The sequence below is a fragment of the Meriones unguiculatus genome, chromosome 4 (genome assembly GCF_030254825.1).
Source record: "Meriones unguiculatus strain TT.TT164.6M chromosome 4, Bangor_MerUng_6.1, whole genome shotgun sequence".
NCBI classification, from domain to species: Eukaryota; Metazoa; Chordata; class Mammalia; order Rodentia; family Muridae; genus Meriones; species Meriones unguiculatus.
In genome coordinates, this window is record NC_083352.1 from 106,956,439 (window position 1) to 106,979,466 (window position 23,028).

Below are 23,028 nucleotides of genomic sequence, written 5' to 3' on the forward strand. Positions count from 1 at the left end.
ATATTCTAGGCACAACAGCAAGTGAGACAGAACCACCTCAGTGAGGGTGACAGAAAGGCTCTGCAGGCATGGTGTTACATGCCTATAATGACAGCACTCCACGGGGATGGATGGGAGACGCCGAGGCTGGAGGGTCTCTGCAGGTTTGAGGCCAGCTTGGGCTTACCAGCCAGTTCTAGGCCAGCCAAGGATCTATTAAAAAAAAAAAAACTTCTCTCAAAAAAGAAAACCTGTCTAACTAAATATCCAAGCCTCCAAGATTTAGCCCACGGAAAGTCAACACGACTGTCTTGATTTAGAGAAGAAAAAAAAATGTTCTCAAAGAGGTCGAGTGACTCGCCCAAGGTCACACAGCAGAGCCTGGGGGTCTGCACTTGCTCTGCTCTTCCATTCTCAGAGAGCAGTGTCTAGGGTAGAAGGCATTTGCAAGCAAAGCACAGGGATTCTGAGCTGGGGTCCGCATGGGAGGGCGGGGTCGTGGGCTGGGAACCCAAGGCCCAGGGCCTCTTGTCGGGGCAGGCCACACTGTGTGTGCGAACTCCAAAGGCAGCTGGCTTTCCCTGTCCTTCCCTTTCATCCCAGGAAACTCAGTGTTCTCATTCACCGGAGATAAACATCAGCCATTCAAGTCATTCCAAGTTGCAGACAGTTAAAGGCAGGCCGGCTGCCCAGCTCATGGGGCCATGCTGGCCTTAGCATGGGCTGCTGTCAGCGGGAGCAGAGCCCCGAGCTCATGAGGAAACTCCAGGCGGGCGTTTTGCAATAGGAACAAGGCACTTTTTCTGGGAACTGACTCCCACTCTCTGCTATCTCTACAGAGAACACACCACAGGTGTTGGGCACTAATGCTGCCCCTGTGTGCACCCCCATGTGTGTCCACAGCTGCAAAGAATGCAGTTATTTCAGAACACGCTGTGACGCCCCCCTTCCTCAGAGAGATAGAGCTTGCAATCTTTCCTCACATGCTTCAAATAACTGGGTTCAAGAGAGGAAACTGTGTCCTCACCTCCTTCATCCCCGCACACTGGGAACATCCGTTAGCTCTGAGTAGCCACATAAAATTAGCAGTTTCCCATTCAACTCGGTTTAACTTTAAAACCGTTGCCTTCTCTGAAGACTTTGACGGCTGAACGCGCTTCCCTGAGTTTGGGCTGGGAAATACGGGCTCAAGCGCGTGCACGCACACACACAAACACACAGGTGTGTCAAGCAAGGCAGAATCAAGAACAACCTCTGTGCCCAGTGCTGGGGGCTGGCCAGAAGCTGGCGCAACGTCACCGTCCGCGCAGCCGCAGTGTGGGACAAGCTATTGCACAACCCTGGAAGACGCTGCTTTCCAAGAGAAAGAAACAACATGGGAAAGTCTGCAGGGCTTAGACTCAGATGATTAAAACCTTCGTTCCAAACTGGTAATGAAAGAGGCTTATATAATTAGATCTCAAATTTGTACCGAGTGCGTTACAAGAGGAGGAGACGCCAGCACCATTAGGTCTGGGGAGCGGATTTGAAAAGTGCTTCATTTCCTACAGTTTCTGCTTATCTTTAACTTCAAAGAATCATCTGGCACCAAAACGGTTTTTAAAAGAGTAAAGCACGTCTTTAAGGGGTGAGAACTCCGGTGCTTTTTAAAGCAAGCTTCAGGGCCAACGAGATGGTCTTTGGGTGAATAAAGGCCCTTCCTTGCTGCTGAGCCTGAAAGATCCGGGCTCAAGCCCCAAAGAAAGAACGATGTCCCGATGTCCTGTAGGTTGTCCTCTGGCCCTCACACCTGTGCCTGACCTGTGCCCACCCCCTCAACTACTTTCTTAACCACCCCAGCTCCTGCCAAGCGTTTTCCCAACATGCTCCCTTCTACTTTCTTTCTTAAAGCTTGTTTACTTTTAGTCTTTTAAAAAGCATTTATTTATTTTAATTTGATGTGTATGAATATTCGCCCCTGTGCGTGTCAAGCACACTGCCTGTGAATTCGGCACCCGCAGTGGCAGAAGAAGGGCCTGGATCCCCTGGTGCTCTTAACCATTGAGCCATCTCTCCAGCCCCATTATTTGCGTGTTTGTGTGTGTGTGTGTGTGTGTGTGTGTGTGCTTGCATGCATGTGTCTGAGTATGTATACATGTGTGTGCATGCATGTATGTAAGTATGTGTGTGTGTGTGTAGGTCAGAGGACAACTTTTCAGAATTAGTTCCCTTCCACATTTCTATAATTTCCAGGAGTTGAGCTCAGGAAACCAGGTTTAGGCAGCAAGCCCTTCCCACACTGAGCCATCTCACTGGCCCCTTGTTCTTACTTTACTATCTTTGTGGGGGGTTAGGGTCTGTGGGTCTGTGTAAGTGTGTGCACACTCGTGTTCGTGTGTACTCGGAGGCCTGAGTCAACTTTGGGTGTCTTTCTTGATGGCTGTCCACACTGTTTTAGTTTCAGGGTCTCGTTGGGACCTCAGGTTCATCAGCTGGGCCGACATGTCTTTCTCCCTGCTGCTGGCATGACAGGGAGCACCACCTTGCCTGTCTGGTTTTTCTTTTGGGTGGGTGCTAGAAATTGATCCGGGTCCTCATGCTTTCCCAGGAGCATTTCACTGAGCCATCCTCCTGAGCCCCCAGGCCTTATAAAGGATGACCGTGTTATTAATTTTCTTCACAGTAGGAAGACTGGAGCACATCTTCCCTAAAACACGGGGCAGTAAATGCTGCCATATTTTAAACCACACAGTGTCAGAGAGGGGGAGTCAAACAGCGGTTCTGAAGCCTGCACCCTCTTCCCCGTTGCTTTGGCAGCCGTTGGCTCGATCCTAATCCCCAGCTCCTGAAAGAAATTAAAACACAGAACTCATAAAGTAAAATGCCAACCAGAAGAAAAGATTAATCTTCGTGGGGTTTCCAAAGCGCAGAAACGAGGCTGTGTCTTTCTGAAGACACTTCCCTTTCTTGCCGCTCCCTCCTATTGTCTGAAACCAGGACAAAGCTCTGCAATTCCCAGCGTGTCCTGTTTTCCCAAAGTCCACACCCCCATCTGGATTGTGTCACCTCTGCGCCCTTCTTCCTGGCCATCGTGGCTGACTTGCCAAGATCCATCTCCCACCTCCAGGCCCTGCAATGTCTCCCGACTCCAAAGATGCTCTCAGAGCCAGAACGTGCTGGGAGAATTCTCTAACACCAACCCTCCACATTCCAAAATGGGAAACTGAGGCTGAGAAGGAGAAAAGAATTGACACACACCCCTTCACCCCAATCAAGAAGTGAAGTAACAGATGTGACTCTCATAGATCTTGTCAGAACCCCAAGCCGGGTGCCAGGGAGATGACTTGGCAGGTAAGTGCTCGCTATGTGCGCACAACACCAGTGTAAAAGCCAAGTGCGACAGCGGTAATGCAGCACCGGGAAGGCAGAGACAAGCAGGTCTGTGGAGTTCAAGAGACCCTGTCTCAAAAACCACGGTGAAGAACAGTTGAGAATGTCTGATGTCAACCCCTGGCTTCAACTCTCTCTCTCTCTCTCTCTCTCTCTCTCTCTCTCTCTCTCTCTCTCTCTCTCTCTCTCTCTCTCTCTCTCAGTGTGTGTGTGGGGGGATCCTCCAACCCAGAATAGAACACTCAGCTAAATGAAGTCCAGGTGGGAGCCAGCCTGGAAAGTGGGTACACCCTGCACAATCATGGGTACTCCGCAAGTTCAGCTGGGCAGAGGGGTGGGAAACAAGCAGATTCCGGAGAAGGGGCACCACATGGGTGCCCCTGGAGTCCAGTGTTGAGCACCCCCTAACTCTGCAGCTGGAAGCCAACTTCCCCTTGAAGCCTCCAGCTGGCTGTCAGTAAGGACAGTGCCTGGTCTCCAGAGATGCCCCCAGCAGGTGAAAAGAGCCGACAGACAGACGAGGATGGAGCCTCCTCTCCCAGCGTGGGGCTGGCCCCGAAGAGCCTATAAATCAAGACCTTGCAACACAGTAGCTGTCTGAAGGGCAGCCCAGCAATAAACAACAGCCCAGTCGTTTTTATTATTACTAGTTTTTTTTTTTTTTTCTTTTCTTTTTGAAACTAATCGGTTCAGTATGAGTCACTTTGGCGAAGCTGAGACCTTCCCTGGGGAGGTGATGGAGCCGGGAGCAATTCTATCAACGGGAGCGTCTCAGAGATGAAGCCCTTGTTCCAGAAGATTCCAGGAAATGGTTCCCACCCAATCCCAGGGAAAGTAGGCGAGGGGGTGCGCCCGAATTTCTCGACTGTAGCCGGAATGCCAGATAAAATACAGTTCACGCTATGAGGCTTGAGCTGAAGCTAGTTCAAATGTGCCCGCGCTTCCTGTGTTTGCCTGTACTTATAAATCAGTCTCGTTCTTTGAGGCCAGGCATGACCAGCAGGAATGGCACAAGGCAGACAGATCCCTGCCTGACTCTCACACTCTCTTGCTTCAAACACTATTTCTTGTTGCTGCTGGCGATGGTTTTGCAAAAGGAGCCTCTGCAGTCACTGCACCGGCTGGTTCTGAAAATCCAAGTCTCCATTTTGCCATCCAGTGTTTGTTCTTAAGGCCTGGGCTTGGGCCTCAGACTAAACTGCAGGCTCTCTGAGACTCCTGGTCCTGAGTCTGTAGTCTGACTGTGTATTTAGGGTATGCACTGCACCCCACATTGGCCCTGCCTGGTCTAGCCTCTCTAGCCATTCTCCCATGTTCCCTTTGCTCACTAGAGAACTCCTTCCAAGTGCCCACAGGGCCTTTCCACATGCTGTCTCTTCCTAACATGCTGCCTGCTCTGTGGCTACTTCCTTAAGACAAGGGTGGTCTTTATCCCTGTTTTCAGATGTGGAAGCTAAGCTTTGGAGGACCTAAGTCCTTGACCAAGACCAAGCTGAGAGAGAGCTGGGACTCCGAACTAGATTCTCGCTGCCTGTCTTGTGACGCCCTGCCCTCCCCGCCAGGCCAGTAAAGGCCCCCTTTCCACATGGCAGCCCTTCTGCAGCATTGCCTTTTTGGCATTCCTCCTTAACAGATACTTATCTTCAGACCAATAATTGGCCCAACCTGAGACCCACCCCACGGTACAGAGCCAGCCCCTGACACTCTTAATGGTGCTCTGCTATGCCCGTAGACAGGACTGTAACATGCCTGTCTTCTGGGAAGCTCCGCCCAGCAACAGATAGAGACATATACAGGGATTTGCAGCCAAGCATGGGGCGAAACACCGGGGGTCCTGTGGAAGTGTTGGGGGGAAGATGGAAGGACCTGGAAGGGTCAGGAATCCCATAAGACCAACAAAGATAACTAACCCAGACCCAGGGGGGCTTACAGAGACTGAGACATCAATTAAGGAGAATTAAGGAGCATGCCTGGTGTGGACCCAGGTCCTATGCACATAAGTGGCAGATGGGCAGCTTGGTGTTCATGTGGGTCACCTGGCAAGCGGGGGTGGGGGGATGTTTCTAACTTGGACTCTATTTCCTGCTTTTGGATCAGTTCCCCCTGGCAGGGCTGGCCTCAGTGGATGAAGATGTGTTTAGTCCTGATGTGACTTGTTATGCTGCGGAGGGTTGGGTTGATACGGGCGTGGGGAGGGGGGCGGTGGTGAGAAGGGCTCCCTTTTCTGGCAGGAAGAGCAAAGGAGGGGAAGGGAGGACTGGGAGGAGAGGAGGGAGGGGGCACCCTTGGGATGTAAAGTAAATAAACTTAAATAAATTAAAAATTAAAAAATAAAAATAAAAAAAGAAAACAAGAATAAAAGAAAACAAAATACCAAACTCTGCCTGTGTCTGTCTCCCTGAGCACTGGGATTAAGGCCTGCAACACCATGCCCGGGGTTAGGGCAAGCTCTTCTAACTCAGCAAGGCTTCCCACCCTGGAACAAAGCCCCTGCTGCTTCCACAGCCAGAGGCATCCTTCCCCAGATCTCACCAGCACGCACGCTTGCTCCCGTTAAGGGCGGGGCACTTCCTCCTCCACTGTACGAGTTTAGGGTGAGCCCTTCCTGCAGTTGTTTCTGTGGCCCATTTTTACCTGGGCACCTGCTCTGTTCCAGGCCCCGGGGGACAGCAGTGAGCTGCATCTGCTCCGGCAGCAGGGCTCTGTCCTCTGCCTCAGCCTCCCCTCACCCCCTACTTCTTGCTGATGGCTTGCTCTCCTGTCTCTCTGCCCCAGTGCAGGCTCTTAGAGGGTAAAGGTCTTCCTGCCTTGTTCTCTGTGGCATCCTCAGGATGCTGGAATAATGAGGGGATGAATGAATGCATGAATCAATCAATGAATGAATCAGTGAACGAATGAATGAAGGTCTCCTTTCAATATTTATTTTTATTTTATGTACATTGGTGTTTTGTCTGCATGTGTGAGGCGTGAGGGGGTTGGGTCCCCTGGAACAGGAGTTAGACAGTTGTGAGCTGCCATGTGGGTGCTGGGAGTGAACCCGGAGTCCTTTGGAAGAGCAGACAGTGCTCTTAACCACAGAGCCATCTCTCCAGCCCCATGACTGAAGGTCTTTAATTTTGAAGAATGATAGCTCTCAACTGGGCATGAATTAGCCCCAGGAGCCATATGGAAGTATCTGAAGTCATTTTTGTTGTTGTTGTTGTTGTTGTCATAACTTGGGGTGCTGTTCCTAACCTCTAGTAGAACAGAGGCCAGGGTTGCTGGTGACACTCAACAGTGGCCACGAGGGTCCCCTATAAAACCTAATGTGACCCCTGCTCTGGAGCCTCCTGGGGCTCTGAGACTCCAGCCTGCCTCCTCCTTGCCCACAGAGGGTTAAGAGCGCCGTCTCTTCTGAGAGACTACGTGTTGTTTCTAGCTCTAGGGTGGGCAGAGTCCTGACTTGCAGGGAGCTTTGAGCGGGTGCCAAGGAAGTAATCTGTGGTCCTGGGAGCAGAGGCTGCCCGGGAGGGCTCACCTGGCTCATCTTGGGCTGCAGTTAATCCCTCAGGCTTCTGGAGCTGGCTCCTAATGGCAGAAGGCCTTTCTGCCCCCAGATCCGGTGGGCACTGGCCCAATACCCAGCAGGAACTGCACAGACTGTACGGTGGTTCAGTCTGACTTTACTTCTCATTGCCTGCTATTGACCCAGCCCGGTCTTTCTTCCGTTAGTGTGGGGATCGGCTCTGTCTCTCCCTCATGTGGGTCTCTGTCTGGGAGGGATGCGTGCTGAGTGGTTAGGCGTGTGAATGATGCTATAAATACACGTCTGTGTCCAGAGCAAGAAGGGGGTTCCATGACAAGAGGTGTGTGGGATTTGTTTGGGAGGTGAAGCTCTGTTGACTGCAGAGGAAGAGCCAGGTAGTGGGGAGGGGGTTTCCTCTTCGAGCCAGAGAAGAGCTGGGTCATAGGAAATCATCTGGTCATCCGTGGGCTCTTGTGGGAGGCGTGGGAGCTTCCCGTGAGGTGAGGTGCAGTTTTCAGGGGAGTTTATAGGATGTCTTGGGAAACCTGACCTTATCTCATGAGGCTGGCATCTGTGACTAGGGAAGCTGGCATGTGTATGTGGGTTTCACGTCCCATGTTTCTTAGGGAAAGAATGCTCTGCTGTTCTGGAGAGAGGCAATGAACAGAAGGTACCAAAGGAGACCCAGAGATCCCCCAGGTTTTAGCTGCCCATGTTCAATCTGGACACAGGCCTAGAAAGAACAAAGCTGCCAGGCAAGGTGATAATCGGGGCATGAGTTCAAGGATGCTTCCCCAAAGGAATACTGGAAAGACACGGGAATGAGAAGAGGGTGCCATGCCCCACCCCCCAGTGTCCTGGCTTCTGGCTGGAATGGATGATGGGTCTTTCAGGCAGCCAAGAGTGTGGGAGGACCAGGCAGCCTCCGTCAGAAAGAGTCAAGAGTCTGGCACACATCTGAAATCCCTATGCTCAGAGGCAGGAGGGTCTGGAGTTCAAGGAGCTACAGAGCAAGTTCAAGGCCAGCCTAGACTAAAGAGTGAATCCTGTCCCCTAAAAACATGTGGAAGAAGAAAAGTGGAGAAAAGCCTAAGGAATCAAATCAACTTAAACACAATCACCAGGACTGCACCTGGCATTTAGTTGATGGAGCACCTGCCTGGCATGCAGAAGGCCCTGGGTTCATCTCCAGGAGGCCATAAAATGGGCACAGTGGATGCATGCCTGTAACTCCAGCACTCAGGAAGATCCTGAGTTCAAGGTTGTCCCTGAGATAAGCTTGAGGCCAGTCTCGGATGGGTGGGATTTTTTTTTTTTCTTAAGTGTGGTTCAGCTAGCATTGGGCTGAGCAGTTCAGCCTGTGACAGGGTAAGGGGCTATCACTGCAGCATCTTTGGTGCTCACTTCCGAACACTCCTGTACCTGGAGCTGTCCCCTCAGAGCTGACACCCTCATGGGTCACTAATGACATCAGTACACACTCAGCATCATAAAGCAACAGGCAGGGCCCCACTGGGTCCTCTTTGCAGGTGTTTTACAAGGCTGTTACCAGAGTGTCACTCAGGCATGAGAGCTGTCTCAGGGAAGGCTGCTTCTTCCTTGGGAGTGGCCACAACTTCATCCTTCAAGGATAGACAGAGTCGCTATGTTTTTTGGCCCTTGGCTGGAAGCCACTCTCTCCGTTCTGCTCTGTGGGCCTCTCTGGCCATTTGTTTTCTCGAAGCAGGAAGGCTGAGAAGGCCACAGGGGCATCTGCTGGGAAGACAGGGGTCCCAATCTTTGGTAACCAACCATGAGAGCCAACAGTCTCCCACCATGGAGGAAGGGCTCTAGCAGGGCTGAAGTGCTAGAAGTCCCTTTCCAGCAGACCAGGACACACACATAAACCAGTGAGTGAGAGAACAGGCAGATTTCTGGGAGGTGTGGGGTGAAAGGAGCACAGTGACATCAAATGTCTGATGCAGGGGATTGCTTGCACATCTGGCCTGTGTCATGGGACTCCTGCCTCTGTTTGATCCCTGGACAGTATAGACAACTGCAGGGTTGTGGAATGGGGGGCTGGAAGGAAGCCTTGGTTTCTGGGACACTGCAGGCCGTGGGTTTATTTTCTGTTTGAGGCTCCCTACTTTATCATTACTATTATTGTAATCATCATTGTCGTCATCATCATTATTGTTATCATCATCATCATCCCGACTAAATGCTCCTAGCTTGGGGTTTGGGAGGGTTGGTCATGACATAGAGTTTTGTCTTTGTGGGAATTAATAAGAAAACTTTCATCCTACTTCTCCCTGGAATATAGTCTAGTGTTTTAGTCTGCTTTTTATTTTTTAAGACAGAGTTTCTCTGTAGCCCTGGCTGTCCTGAACCTTGCTCGGTAGACCATTCTTGAACTCACAGAGGTCTGCCCACCTCTGCCTGCCGAGTGCTGGGACTAAAGGTGTGCACCACCATCACCTGCAGCCTGCTTTTCTATTGCTGTGATGAAACACCATGACCAAAGCAACGTGAGGAGGAAAGGGCTTGTTTGACCTTACAGAGTCTGATCACAGCCCATCACTGAGGAGAGTTAGAGTAGGGACCTGGAGGTCAAGCTGAAAGTAGAGACTCTGGCTTATTGGACAGAGTCAATTATCTATCTATCTATCTGTCTGTCTGTCTGTCTGTCTGTCTATCTATCTTCTTCTCCTCCTCTTCTTCTGTTTTTTTTTTTTTTTTTCCAAGACAGGTTTTCTCTGTGCGGCCCTGGCTGTCAGGAACTCACAGAGATCCACCTGCCTCTGCCTCTTGAGTGCTGGGATTAAAGGAGTTCACCACCACCACCTGGTTTCAATTTGTTTTCTTAAACAACCCAGGAACACCGGTCCTGGTGGTGCACACCTTTGATCCCAGCATTCAGGGAGGCAGAGGCAGGTGGATCGCTGCGAATTCCAGGCCAGCCTGATCTACAAAGCCAAGACTACACAGAGAAACCCCGTCTCAAAAAACCAAAACAAACAGACAAACAAACAAACAAAGAAAATCAGCAATCCCAGGAGTAACAGCAGCACCTGCACTAGGCTGGGTTCTCCCACATCAGTCAAGAAAATGACCCACTGGCTTGCCTACAGCCTAATCTCATGGAGGCATTTTCTCAATAGAGGTCCCCTCCTCTCAGATGACTAGCTGTGTCAAGTTGACATAAAAGAGTAGCAGGCTATATAGAAAATATTTCACCCTTTCTTTTGGTGGAGAGGAGAGTGAGGTCCTTCAACAAGCCGGAAGTGGCGGTCCTCTAACGTCTGATCTTCAGCTGCAAATGCAAGAGCAGAACCCGGCTCTTCCCAAGTGTCACAGGTTCTCTTCATCTCCGCTGTGAACTGCCCAGTTGGGAGCAGGCTGTGCATTGTGACAGCAGGCCCCGGGGGCTTTGATCTTAAACATCCTACCTCTATCGGCTTCTTCTAACCCAGGCACAGGCCAAGGAAACAACGGAGAATGCTGTAGAGACTGCCTCATGAGGGAGAGCATTGATCTGTCCCATTCTCTCAATTCCCATGGCTAGTGCCTAAGCCCATGGCGTCTCTTCTCTTGATATGTGTGTGTGGAGTGATGGGAGGTGGGGGTCCTGTGTGGTGGGAGCCATTTAGATGACAGGTGTTGTTTTAGTGAGGGTTCCGTTGCTGTGAAGAGACACCATGATCAGGCAGCTCTTATAGAGGAAAACATTAAATTGGGGCTGGCTTACAGTCCAGAGGTTTAGTCCATTATTGTCATGGCAGGAAGCATGGTGTCAGGAAGACAGACATAAGTGCTGGTGAAGGAGCTGAGAGTTCCACATCTGGATCTGCAGGGAGAAGGAAGAGAGAGACACTGGGTCTGCCTTAGGCTTTTGAAACCTCAACACCCACCTCCCCACCCCCACCCCCAACACACTTCCTCCAACAAGGCCACACCTCCTCCAATGGGTCATACCTCCTAATTCTTCTCAGTTTGAAAGACTAAGCATTCAAATGAGGACTGTTCTGATTCAAACCACCACAGACAGTAGAGCCCCACTATGGCTGCTTCCCACTAGATCCTGTTAGCAGTGTCTTACCCCAGCTTCCACAGCCAGCGTTGTCCCCTGACAGTGCTGAATGTCTGTGAGCTGTGGGACAGAGGACAATGCTTCTGCTTGAGAAGCTGCAGGGTCTCATTTTGCAGTCCCCCACCCCTGCCTTCATCCTGTCACCTGCCCTCACTACTGCTGTGTCAGGGTCTTTTCTCCAGGCTGCCACCAAAGACCCAAGGAGCAACTGAAGAGTGGAAGGGTTTATTGTGGCTCACAGTCTGTGAGGACACAGTCCACTGGGCAGGGAAGGTGTGATGGCAGGAATGAGAAGCTTCTGGTCGCACTGCCTCTGTATCCAGGAAGCAGAGAGTGGATCAGAAGCGGTGCCATAAAACCTCAGTCACTCCAGCCACCTATGTTCCAAACGTTCCACAACCTCCCAAAATCAGTATTGCCATCTGCAGACAAAGCATTCAAGTATATGAGCCTGTATGAGACTTTACACTCAAGCACTCAGGGTTTTTCCTAGGGTAGCACTCAACATTTGTTCCTGGGTGATGGTACCTACACGCCAAGGAGGATGATGGGATGCAATACAGGCTCAGCAAATGCCTGCTTGGTGGAGCCTGGCCATTCTTCCCAGCAGCCTTTGCATCTTCCGCTCCGAGCCCAGCTTCTGGAGGCTTGCAGCCAGGTTTCTCCCTTCAGAGCCCCTCAGAGTACCTGCTGAGGGCAGAAGCATCTTCCCACATTACAGGCATGCACTGAGGTGCATGTGCAGATACACACAAAATAAATCAATAAAAATGTGAAAAGGAACTTCTCCAACACAAACCTGAATCCCACCTAAACAGCAAGAAGGAAGTCTGCAGGAAGCTAGCTGGTCACCGGGCCCTTTCCTCTGCCACTTTGAGTGACAGGTCTTGGTTTCTCTTCTGTGGTCCCAGAACGCTTACGGGGTTCCACAGGGCTTGGACTCACAGCTTGACCTCTGTGGTCCACAGGCAGATTCACCCCGGTTTTGCCAGCCCTGCCTGCTGGCTGACATATCTGGAGTCCCGTGTCTCTGCAGGGGCCTTGGTCTCTGCAGGCAGAGGCCTCGCTGCACATTTGGTTTCAATTCCCTGAACTCTGAAGTGCATTTTGCTGTCCCGATGTCCCGATGAGATAAAGCCACACACATGTGAACTGAAAGTTGAGCGAGCCTGGGAAAGCCAAAGCGAGCGAGAGGAATTGTTGGAACAGCTCCCCCCTCCTTTCCTCCCCATGTCCCCAGAGTGCAGAGTTCACCTTGGGTGAGGGTGAGGTAGCTGGGGGCGGTCTGCCTGGCAAAGTCCCTCTTCTGAGTCCTGAGGAGTGGGTGTGAATGATGGGGACCACCCAGATGGAAGAGCATGGGAAGGGGTCGTTCAACTGAACCCAAGATGTAGGAGAAAACTTCATACACAAACACACAGATACACACACACAGGCGCACACACACGCAGAGGCTCAGACACACAAACACACACAGGCACACATACAGACACACGCAAACACATACACAGACACACAGGCACAAATGCACAGAAGCACAGGCACAGGCAGACACACAGACACCACAGACAGAGTCTCCTACAAAACCCTTATACTAAATGCCCAGGGAATGCTGCTGGATACCCAGGCTCTACAAATAAAGTCAGTCTTCTGTGTTTTTTTTTAATGAGGTATGTTTTTTAAGTCTGGACATCACGAGGGACCAGCTCAGTACACAGGCTGGCCTGTAAGTGCTGTGAGCTACAGGTCCTCAGTTCCACACGGCAACTTTCAGTTTCTCGAATTTACCCTTCACTCAGGAACATGTTTCTGTGCTCTATCTGTGTGTGTGTGTGTGTGAGTGTGTGTGTGTATACGCACAGGTTGACACCACGTGTCTTGTCTTATTTTAGTCGCTCTTTGCTTTATATTTTGACACCGGGTTCTCGTTGAATCTGGAGCCCGCAGGTGCAGCTAGGCTGGCTGGCCAGCAAGGCCTGGATAGTATCCTGTCTCTGCCTCCTGCACTGGAACTCTAAGTGATTGGCACCGTGCCAGGTTCTCTTTGTTGGTGGTGGGAATCAAACCCAGGTCCTCACGTTGGCATGGAAAGCTCGTTACCAACTTAGCCATTTCCCCAGGCTCCATGTTTGTTATTTCATGAGCACCTACTATATGGTCCAGACACAGAGACAAATGCTAATACACCCAGTTCTCACAACCGCCCTACAAAGTGGGGGAAACTGAGACTTGTGGGTACAGGTTTTCCTTGCCCTTGGGTAATTGACATGATTTTCCAAGCCCTGGTTTACACAGCTGTAACAGTAGTAGATGGTTCAAGCTCCTAAAGGCTGAAGAGAGCAGACACACAGAGGCTGGCGTCTATGGCAGTGATAACTTGCTACAGGGTGGACTGTGTCCCTTGAGCGTGGCTCCCCGAGTTCCTTTCCTGAGGTTCTAGCCCTGGCTCCCCAGAGTGGCGTTACTGAGAAGCAGAGGATGCAGTTATGATCTGTCTAGAGTAAGCTGAGGTCATGCTGGACTAGAGTGGGCTTGATTTCAACGTTTCAAAGGGGTGATGGTGGGGCCAGGAAAAGGGCACGGCAGAGACCAGGAGTCTCCAGAAGCTTTGAAGAGGCTGTGTCCAGACCCTTTCCTGGAATCTTTGGAGGGAGCTCAGCTCGGCCGGGGAGGCCTGAACCAGGATGGGCTGCTCTCAGGAGCTACTGGGGGACAGAATTCCGGTCTGCCACGCTATACCACGCTGAGCGCGGTGAATCCCTGATTCTGGAAGCTAAGCAGGGTCAGGTCTGCGTGGTACAAGGCTGTGAGAGTGCGGTTTTGTTGCCTGAGTCTCTTATGGTGCCATCTCTTCAGTTAAGGGACCAGAAGGCAGATTGACTGTCTGTCAGACGTTTGGCCAGATACCTAGACCTTAAATTACGGCAGGGGACACTGGGTGGGGAGAAGGCCCATTGGCTGAGTGGGCTGGCAGAGGACACTGGTATCCCCATCCCTGACAACACTGATGGTGCCTAAAACAAGGTGCAGAAGGAATCTGAGGTGGGGGACGTCGGGTCCTGGGGTGTGAGGTCCATGCTGGCCTCTCTGGGCTCTGCAGGGATCCACAGAGCTGCTTGGTCCTATACCTTCTTTCTAAGACATTGATGATGTCTCCAGATACTCTGATTGCCACAGTTAGAGGGCAGAGCCAGAAATGGCTGACCATCCTAATAGACCCAGTACAGCCCAACCACGAAGAATGATCCATCCTTGGTAGCAGCCACATCTGGGGGGCATCCTGCCCCAGATGCCTTACGGGGAGGAACCTTCCATCCTACCTGGCAACCTGGCTTCTCCTCCCCAAGCCTCAGCCTCCCTGGTCATGTTGTGCCAAACCCCAGAAAGAGCAGGTGTCTTAAGCGAGGGCATGGCACTGGACAGAGGGCCCCACTCCTGTCTGTCACAGGTCCCAGGCTGGTCTCTCTGTGTCCCTAAGAAATATATGGTGGGACTCGTAAGAGAGTTCTGAAATGGTCCTCGGCCCCTCAGCCTGTCCTGTCTCCATCTTCTCCATGGTTGTGCTTTGATATTCATTCCCAGGATCATTCTATCAATCCCAGCTCTTGCATGCTCCCCTCCTAGCCCCTGGGCCTGCACATGCTGGGTGCTAAATAAACACTGGCTGAATACATGATTCGATTCCTCTGCTCCCTGTGAAGGAGTCAGAGATAATGCAGTGTCTGCTCAGAGGCAAGGGGAGGAGGAGGCAGAACCAGCAGGCACCTCCACACACCCCAACCCCGAGGTGCAATAAAAATACAGACGGGAAGTTACGTGGATTTGTGCATTCAGGCGTGCATGGACCCAAGGAATGATATGCAGAGAGAAACCAACCGGCAGACGTGAGAAAGCAGAGGCTGAGCATGGAGGCAAACAGATACGGCCACACAGGGAAGGATTCCTGGTTGGGCATGCATAATCCATTACGGCAAAGAGAATGCAGCTAGCAGCCCAGCCACGTGAGCTTGTTCCCAGAGAAGGTCAGTGGAGGAGCTCCTTTTGCAGGGAGCTGCTAATCCCATCGTGGGTTCCTGTGTGAGGAAAGGTTAGACAAACACGCTCGGAAATGGGCCCTTTCACTGAGGGGCGGCTAAGAGACGTTCTTTTCTTCCGTCCTTGCTCTGGCGACTCCAGAAAATTCCACCTTAGTTTAATTTGAAAACAAAGTCTCCTCCCCCACTTCTGGTTGACCTCCGTGTGCACTATCAAGGCAGCTCTATAGCAGGTGTGGCCTGCAGGATGAGAAGGGGATGGAGAGGCCCAAGGTGCCTTTTCCAGCCTTGACGTTGGTAGCCATCTTGGACTATACTCACAGGCTACCTGTGGTCCATTCGCCTTGGCTTCTAGCAAGGTGTGTACTGTATGTCTTGGAACACTGCTTAGTCATGGATTGCTATTTTAGGGGCCACCACAGGCTTCCATTGTGGCTCAGGGTCACTGAGTGACTTAGTGGAGGAAGTGCAGTACCGAAAGTCAAAGTCACAGTTTGACTCCCCTCTCAGTTCATGCTGACAAGGATGTGCCATTGGGTAAACCAAGACTCCAGTTCTGGTGGCACTAGTGGGTCTGCAACCAGCATTATTGGATTTGGGAGGATTTCCATCTATACCAATGGGCAAATTCACTTTGTCTTCAAATATATCTATGCTTCTTTGAGTCAACAGGATTAGCTGTCCAGGCACCTTCATGACCTCCTCCCTAGCCAGGAACCCACATTCACTTTAGGGTGACCTTGAACTTGAGACTTCCCTGTCTTCGATTCTCAAGCATCTGGGAAGACAGGGTAGTGCCACCAGGCCCAGTTTTTCTTTTTATTTTATTTTTTAAATAAACAATGTATATATTTTTTTTACAAAGCAAAGCTGTAATGGGGTCATCCTTGGATGGTGGGGTCACAAGGAGCCTGGATTCCAGGAGAGGGGCTGGAGGGAAGCCAGGCCCACTGGCTTCTGAGTTTTGTCCTCTCTTCAATAGAGTTCGGCCCCGCGTGCTTTTCCTCAGCTTTCCCCTGCGTCAGTTTCTGCTTGCTGTGCCGATAGGACACAGAAGCCCTGATATCAGGGCTGGAAAGCTTCTGCTCATGGTCTTCAAGTTGTTGTAGCAGTGAGGTTCACTCCCCGGTAAGAAAAGGCAAGCAGAATTCAAGAGCTCCCTCTGGAGCATTCCCCACACTTTGTTTGCTTTTTCCTATGCAGCCCAGACTGGCCTCCAGACTTGGGATCCTCTGGCTCAGCTCCTGGGTGTAGAGGTGACAGGTTGTGAGCCCCCCCCCCACACACACACATAGCTTCTTGGAGTTTTCTAACCTCTGACAAGAACTGGATTTTTAAGTGTGACTCTTAGAGATCATATAAACCACACACCTTCTCTCTCTCTCTCTCCCCCTCTCCATTTGATTTAGTGGCATGAACTGAATTTATGGTGCCATGCTGTTATCATCCCTGTCTGTTTTCCAAGACCATCTTGTCACCCCGAATGGAAACTGTGCTGAGGGCTCCGTTCCCCACCCCTCCCTGCTGACTCCTCCCTCGCCTGTGGTCTGTGAATCTGAGCGGAACATGAAGGATGTGTCCTGTGGAACTGATTGACGTTATTCAGTTTGTTCAGTACAAAGAGGCCTTGGGTTTCAAGGTTCAGCCATGCTGCAGCCTCACGAACCAGGACTTCCTTTACAACTGAATAATATTCCATTGTGAAACTAGACCAGACCTCGTTTATTCATTCAGCTGTTGATGGACACGGGGATTTCCTCTTGTCATTTGTGACCAACACGACTTTGAGCCTTGGCCCAAGAAGTCTGTTTGAGTCCCTGTTTTCTGTTTTTGGGACTCTATCTGGGATGGATAGATGGATGGATCATCTGTGAGCTCTAGCCTTAACCCTGGTAGGATCTGCCAGTCATTTTTCACAGGGGCTGCCTGGCTCTGTGTTCCTAACAACCTCACACAGGATTCTGAGTCTCTTAGGCTCTCCTGACATTGTTCTTTTTGTGCTCAGCCCTGTAGCTGCCCTGCGGAAGTGCCTCACTGTGGTTTTGATTGGCATGTCCTTAATGACTACGAACACCACATGTCTCTCGTGTTTGTCTCTTTCCTCTGTGAGTCGCGTCTGCAGAAATGTCTGTCAAAGTCCTTTGTCCATTTGTAAAACATCATTGTCCTTTGCTGTTGGCTGCAGGCCTTCGTGTTCTGTGTATGGACCCACGATCATCAGATACGGTTGGAAAATATTCCCCCCTCTCTGTAGAGTACAGATTAGAGGATGCATAGATAAAAAATAGGTCAAAGGGTAAATAGATAGTAGATGATAGATGATATGTAAGATGGGTAATAACAGCTGGGTGATGGAGCTTCCAGCTCGGTTTCTCCAGACTGTCAAGCGTTGTTACCAGGCATCAAGTTTACACCATAAGACAAGGGCAGAAAGGCCATGGCCCAGCCACAGAGCCTCCCAGCAGCCTCCAGCAATCACATAAACTAACATCTGTGTCGGAATTCTAGGAAGGTCTGGTTGGCTTGACCTTGGGTTCACTCCTAAATAAATCACTGTCCCAAAGAAATGGGACACTCTTATTGCCAGATAGTTCTGTTCCCTGTGCTATGAAGGAAAAGGCTGGCCTGGAGCAACAAAGCAGCTGGGAGAAGCTACAGCACAGAGTCCACACAGAATAGTGACAGGGAAGATAGCCTTCTCACTGGATTGAGGATCCTCCAATCAGCCTTCCTCCCCCTGTCAGTTCTGCCTCCTGACTGTGGCCACAGCATGACTGGTTTGCCTCGTGCTGCTTCTCCATACCCTCCCTCCAGAGTGCACGGTACCCTTCAGACTGTAAACCAAAAGAAAGCTCTCCTTCCTCCCATCATTCTTTCGGGTCCTTGGTCACAGCACCAAGGTAAGTAACCAGTGCAGCTAGTCTCTGTGCCCAGTATCATCCTGAAGTACACAGCAAGGTCCTGCAGTAGGCTGCCCACACCTCACTCCTGCCTCAGACCCAGCAGGAAGATAGATCTTCTTACATAAATACAGTTTCACATCCCGGGGTGGGAAATGTGGCCATTGTTGTGCCTGTTTTGCTCTCCTGTGCCCTCTGTTCATTGTTACCTGCACTGGTCACCTCTGTGTCACACTGCAATGGACAAGCTAATTCCCCCATTCTGAGGAGTGCTAGTGTGGAGATCATATCCTGAGGGCTGTGGAGGTGAGAGCAAAGGTTCTGAGTTCAAGTTTCTCCCTAAGCTACCGTGATACCTTGCTTCCCCCTTTTTCTGGCTGGGGCAATAGGAAACAAAAGACACACACCTGCAGGAAAGCTGAGATCTGGTGGGCTGCGCCCACTGTGATGGAGGAAACCTGCGCATGTCCTGTGCTTGTTACATACAGCACAGGGAGGTTAGCTGTCTTGGTGGGAGAGCCGTCTCAGGCCGGAGGAGGGTGCTACTCAGCCTTTGGTAGACACTACTGGGGCCTGAGGAGAGTCTGCCATGCTTCTGAGTATCACCTGGGTAAGACATTGGGGTCCTTGGCATGGATGTGCCCGTGTCAACCACACACATTCCTCGAGACTTTACCGGCTCCCACACCTGTAAGCACGCATGCTGTAGCATTTGCAGATGCTCTGTGACTCTTACCGCTCCCAAGAGGAGCCACAGGGATGCGCAACCTAAGAGGTGCTTGCAGCGTTCTGAGAATGATGACTGAAGGGACAATTTTTGCCAGTCCCTTTGGCTTCCTCTCTCTCCATCCTGAGGCCACAATTTACCATGGAGTCCAGGACGTCACAGAGGGAGAAGGAGAGAGAGAAGAGAAATGAGAGAGGAGAGAGCAGAGCAGTGAGAGGAGAGAGAGGCCACTTTGTCCTTCTAAATGACCATTCTGTAAGAAATGGCTTGGGCCTCAAGAAAGCCCTAAAGAGTCTTCATAGGCATCTCAACAGGTAAATCAAGTTAAAAAAAATATATATATATATATATGTATGTATATATATATGTATATATATGTGTGTGTATATATATATATCAGTAGGAAGAGAACTTTCATGTGAAGCTTGAGTTTGACTTGAAACATTTAATTTATTTAAAAATAGAAACAGAATGTAATGTGTATGTTTTCCTCCACTGTCAGAGCTTGCTTCTGCTCTGACTGACTCATTAGCAAATTAACATGTTGTGATTCTGCCGTGAAAAGTTGCAAGTTAATTGTTACAGCCACAGTCCCGAGGCTCTGGAGATGTACCTCCCAAACTCTTTTATAGAGTACAAATTAGATGCTTTTCATATATGCTATCTAATTTTAATTAAAATTTGCCCCAAGCTATCCTTAACAGCTTTGAAGTTCCCAGAGTTTTGTCATCTCCGGGTGGCGAGTGCTAGCAGTTGATCATGTCAAAATCCGTACCCATGGAAACCGCCTCCTGACTGCAGCTGCCTAGGATGGCTCAGGCCCTGGAGTTTGACTCCAACTTGGCGCGAGAAAGATTTGTGTTTGGAGAAGGTTCTATCTTCCCCTGAGGACAAGGGTGGGATTTGAAAGTTGCAGCCTGGAGGTGCAGAGTCCCCCTAAAGACCTCTCAAGAGGAGGTGGGCCACAGGTCTTTGGTTCTCCTCTTTCATCTGTCTCTTTTCTTTCTTTTATTATTTCTTTTGGAGACAGGTGTCATGTAGTCCAGGCTAGCCTCAACCTTATTGTGTAGTGGAAATGACCTACCACTTTCTACCTTTGTCCCTGAATGTTTAACTTCTCCTGCCCATAAAATAAGTACCTATCCCATGTTCACCCAAATGACAACCGCTGGAAACATGAAATTCTCCAAGATGAGGAAAACATCTCTAAAAGCTGGCACAAAATACCAGAGCTCTCTCACATTGAGTGGAGTGCTATAGAGCGCGTTCTCTCTCCCTCTCCCCTCCCTTCACTTTCCTTCTTCCTCTCTTCTCTATCTCTTTTACCTCCTCCTTCCCTCCCTTCCTTCCCTTTCTCCCTTTCTTCCTCTTTTCCTTTTATCTCCCTTCTCTCTTCTTTCCCTCTCCTCTTTCTCTCTCCCGTCATTCTTCCTCTCTTTAGATCACATCTTTTTTTATCGTATCTACAAAGAACCCCAAACATTGAGCAGTATTCCTATTTTCCCACAGCACCAAGTTTAAGGCACACCTGGGGAGATGGGAAAGGCCTTCCTCAATTGTGAAGCGTGAGCACCTGAAAACTCCAGCTCCAGGACCAGCAGCCTGTGCTGTGAATAAAGTTTTCTTGAGATGCAAGCCTGTCTGTTCATCCTGTCCGCTGTAGCTGCTTGTATTCAAGAAAGTAGCACAAACTGCACATTTGAATAGAGGCTCTGGCTCAGAAGCTGAAACTCTACTGTCTGGGCCATTACAGAGGAAAAGGTTCTGTTTTTATTTATTTATTTTATGTGTTTTGGTGTTTTGCCTGCATGTGTTTGTGAACCACCTAGGTGAGTTACAGACAGTTGTGAGCCTCCGAGTGGGTGCTGGGAATTGAACTTGGGTCCTCTGGAAGAGCAGTCAGTACTCTCAACAAGTGAGCCATCTCTCTAACATCCGTGAAAAGGTTCTTATTGCTGATGTCAAAGAGTTAAAAACCGGAGCTGGAAAGAGGAATGAATCAGCAGTTACAAATACTTGCTGCTCTTTCAGAGGGCCTGAATTCTGTTTCTAGCACCCATACAGCCCACATCTTTCCGTAACTCCAGCTTCAGGAGGTCTGATGCCCTCTTCTGGCTTTTGTGGGCACTGTGTGGGGTTACGGATGGTAATTCAGAGCTGCTTTGGGGGTGCTTGGAATCGAACCCAGGCCCTCTGCAATAGTCAGTGCTCTTAACTGCTGAGCCAATTCTCCAGCTCTGTTTGTTTGTTCTTCAACAGGACATTGAGGAAAAGGCCTGGGGCTCCATAGCTGGGTGATTCCGGCCCAGGACAGAGAGTGTAAACAGTGAGATAAGTACCAAGACAGAAGAGCCTGGGGAGCCAGAAGCTCTCGTGCCCTGGCCAGGTGATGTTAGCCTCCAGCTTTCCACGACCAAATGGCTGTGGACAAGAACAGTCTCCCCAAAGCCTCCACGAGGGCTGAGCATGTTCAGCAACCCCATAAAGGTGCCTCCCCCTTTCTTTTATGCATATCCCCGTGCAGACTTTCCTCATACCTCACCTTCTCCATCTTGCGGTGTCCCCAACATTTTCTGCAGCTGCTTAGCCGGCTGGATCCAGCTCCCAGCTGACTTCCCGGCACAGCTTCCAAAACTGCCCACCCTGTGGCCGTTTGGTTTTTTGAGACAGGATCTTGCTATGTAGCCTTGGCTGACCTGGAATTCATCATGTAAACTAGCCCAGCCTCAAACTTGCAAGCAATCCTCCTGCCTCCTACCTACTGAGGGCTGGGATGACAGTGTGTGCTAGCATGCCTGGCAGGCTTCTTTATTTGAAATACTACCTCCCCTCGCACCCCAACCCCCAATCTTCAGTCTGTTTCAATTTTACACCAAGGAGCCTTGAATTGTACAAGCGTCACCCTCCCCAAGAAGTAACTGCTGCCTGAGGTCAGCCTGCGGCACCCTGAGGACCCTCTGCCGTGTTGCCTCCGCAGCAGGACTCAGAGGGGCTTGTGACAGTTTCCTCCTCTACCTCATCATCTGCCTGTGTCCCAGCCTGGCCACAGGCACGATGAAGATGGATCACACTTGTACCTCCCTGTATCTAGACCCCGGGTCTGACTGGTATTCGGCACACAGTGGGATAGAGCAAATACCTGTCCAACAATTAGATGAAAGGCAGAACCACCTGGGAGAGGGCTGCCTAGCTCCAAAGATGGCCCAGTGCCTCGGCTGCACAGGCTGAGACAGACACTTGTATTGTTTGCCCTTCATAGAACGTTTCTGAGGTTTTTGCTTGAAGAAAATCTAATCCGTATGCTTCTGACTCATTTATACTCTTCCCCATAAAACCGTGGTTCTAGGGAGCCATTTCGTGCCTGAAATTAAAACCCAATCTCTTCCATGTTCCCGTTTTCCTCTTGTGGGCATCAGGAAGTTTGTTCTACACCCAAAGTGACTGAGGGCAAGTCCCTTAAACCTCCAGGTGACTGGGGGGTGGTGGGGTGGATGGCAGTGTCCCAGAAAGAGTTCCCCTAGCTCCATCCCTCCCTCCTGCTCAATGCTATAGAGGGCAGGGAGCCAGGAGCAGCCCCTGACTGGGAGGCCCTGGCAGGGTGGAGGGGCACAGAGCCATGCAACATGAAAGGGGCTTGGGGTGGGGCTGCCAGGCCTGTCAATCAGATAAATATTTCATAATGAGCACTTAAAAGGAAGGGGGCGGGCAGCCGCTGACCACCCCACCGCTCCCCTCCACTTTCATGTTCTCTACCCCGTCATTAGCGGTGTGGATGTTGAATGACAGTCGTCTTAAAAGGCCGTTGCCAGCGTGGGCACGTTGGCTCTTGGAAGTGTGAGTTGGTAATTATGCCTCTCCCTAGATTTGCAAGTTGGGGGGGGGAGCTTGGCTTGAGGCGCTCCCACTGCTCAGACCCTGAGCACGGTGTTGGGACAGCTTCGTGAGCTTCCTCCAACTCAATATGCAGGGAAGATGGCTTTGAACTTCTGATCCTCCCTCCTCCACCTCCTGAGTGCTGGGATTACAGGGGTGCACCGCTGTGTCTTGTTTGCAGGGTGCTGGGGATTGAACTTGGGGCTTCCTGCATCCTAGTGAGCACTCCGGCACCCCTGTCGATTTTGCAGGGAATGCTCATGAGACTGTGAGAATGCCGGAAACGCAGCTCCGCGTGACATAAGCACGTCATTCTTTCCCCCAGAGGAGCTGGAAGGGAATCATATTCATAATCCCAAACACAGATCCGGGCTTACCGGGATACCCAGGAACAGCCGCCGCTAAGCCTGGTGAGCTTCCAGACATAAACTAAGCCCAGACTGTGAGTGGGGCGTCATATTTGTGTTCCCAGGCAAGCCCTGATTCCAGCTCATTTCACAGAGGTGATGGCTGCAAAGGACTGGGGTCTGGGAAAGATGGAGAGCATGAGTCCGTTCCAACAGCTGTGGTCA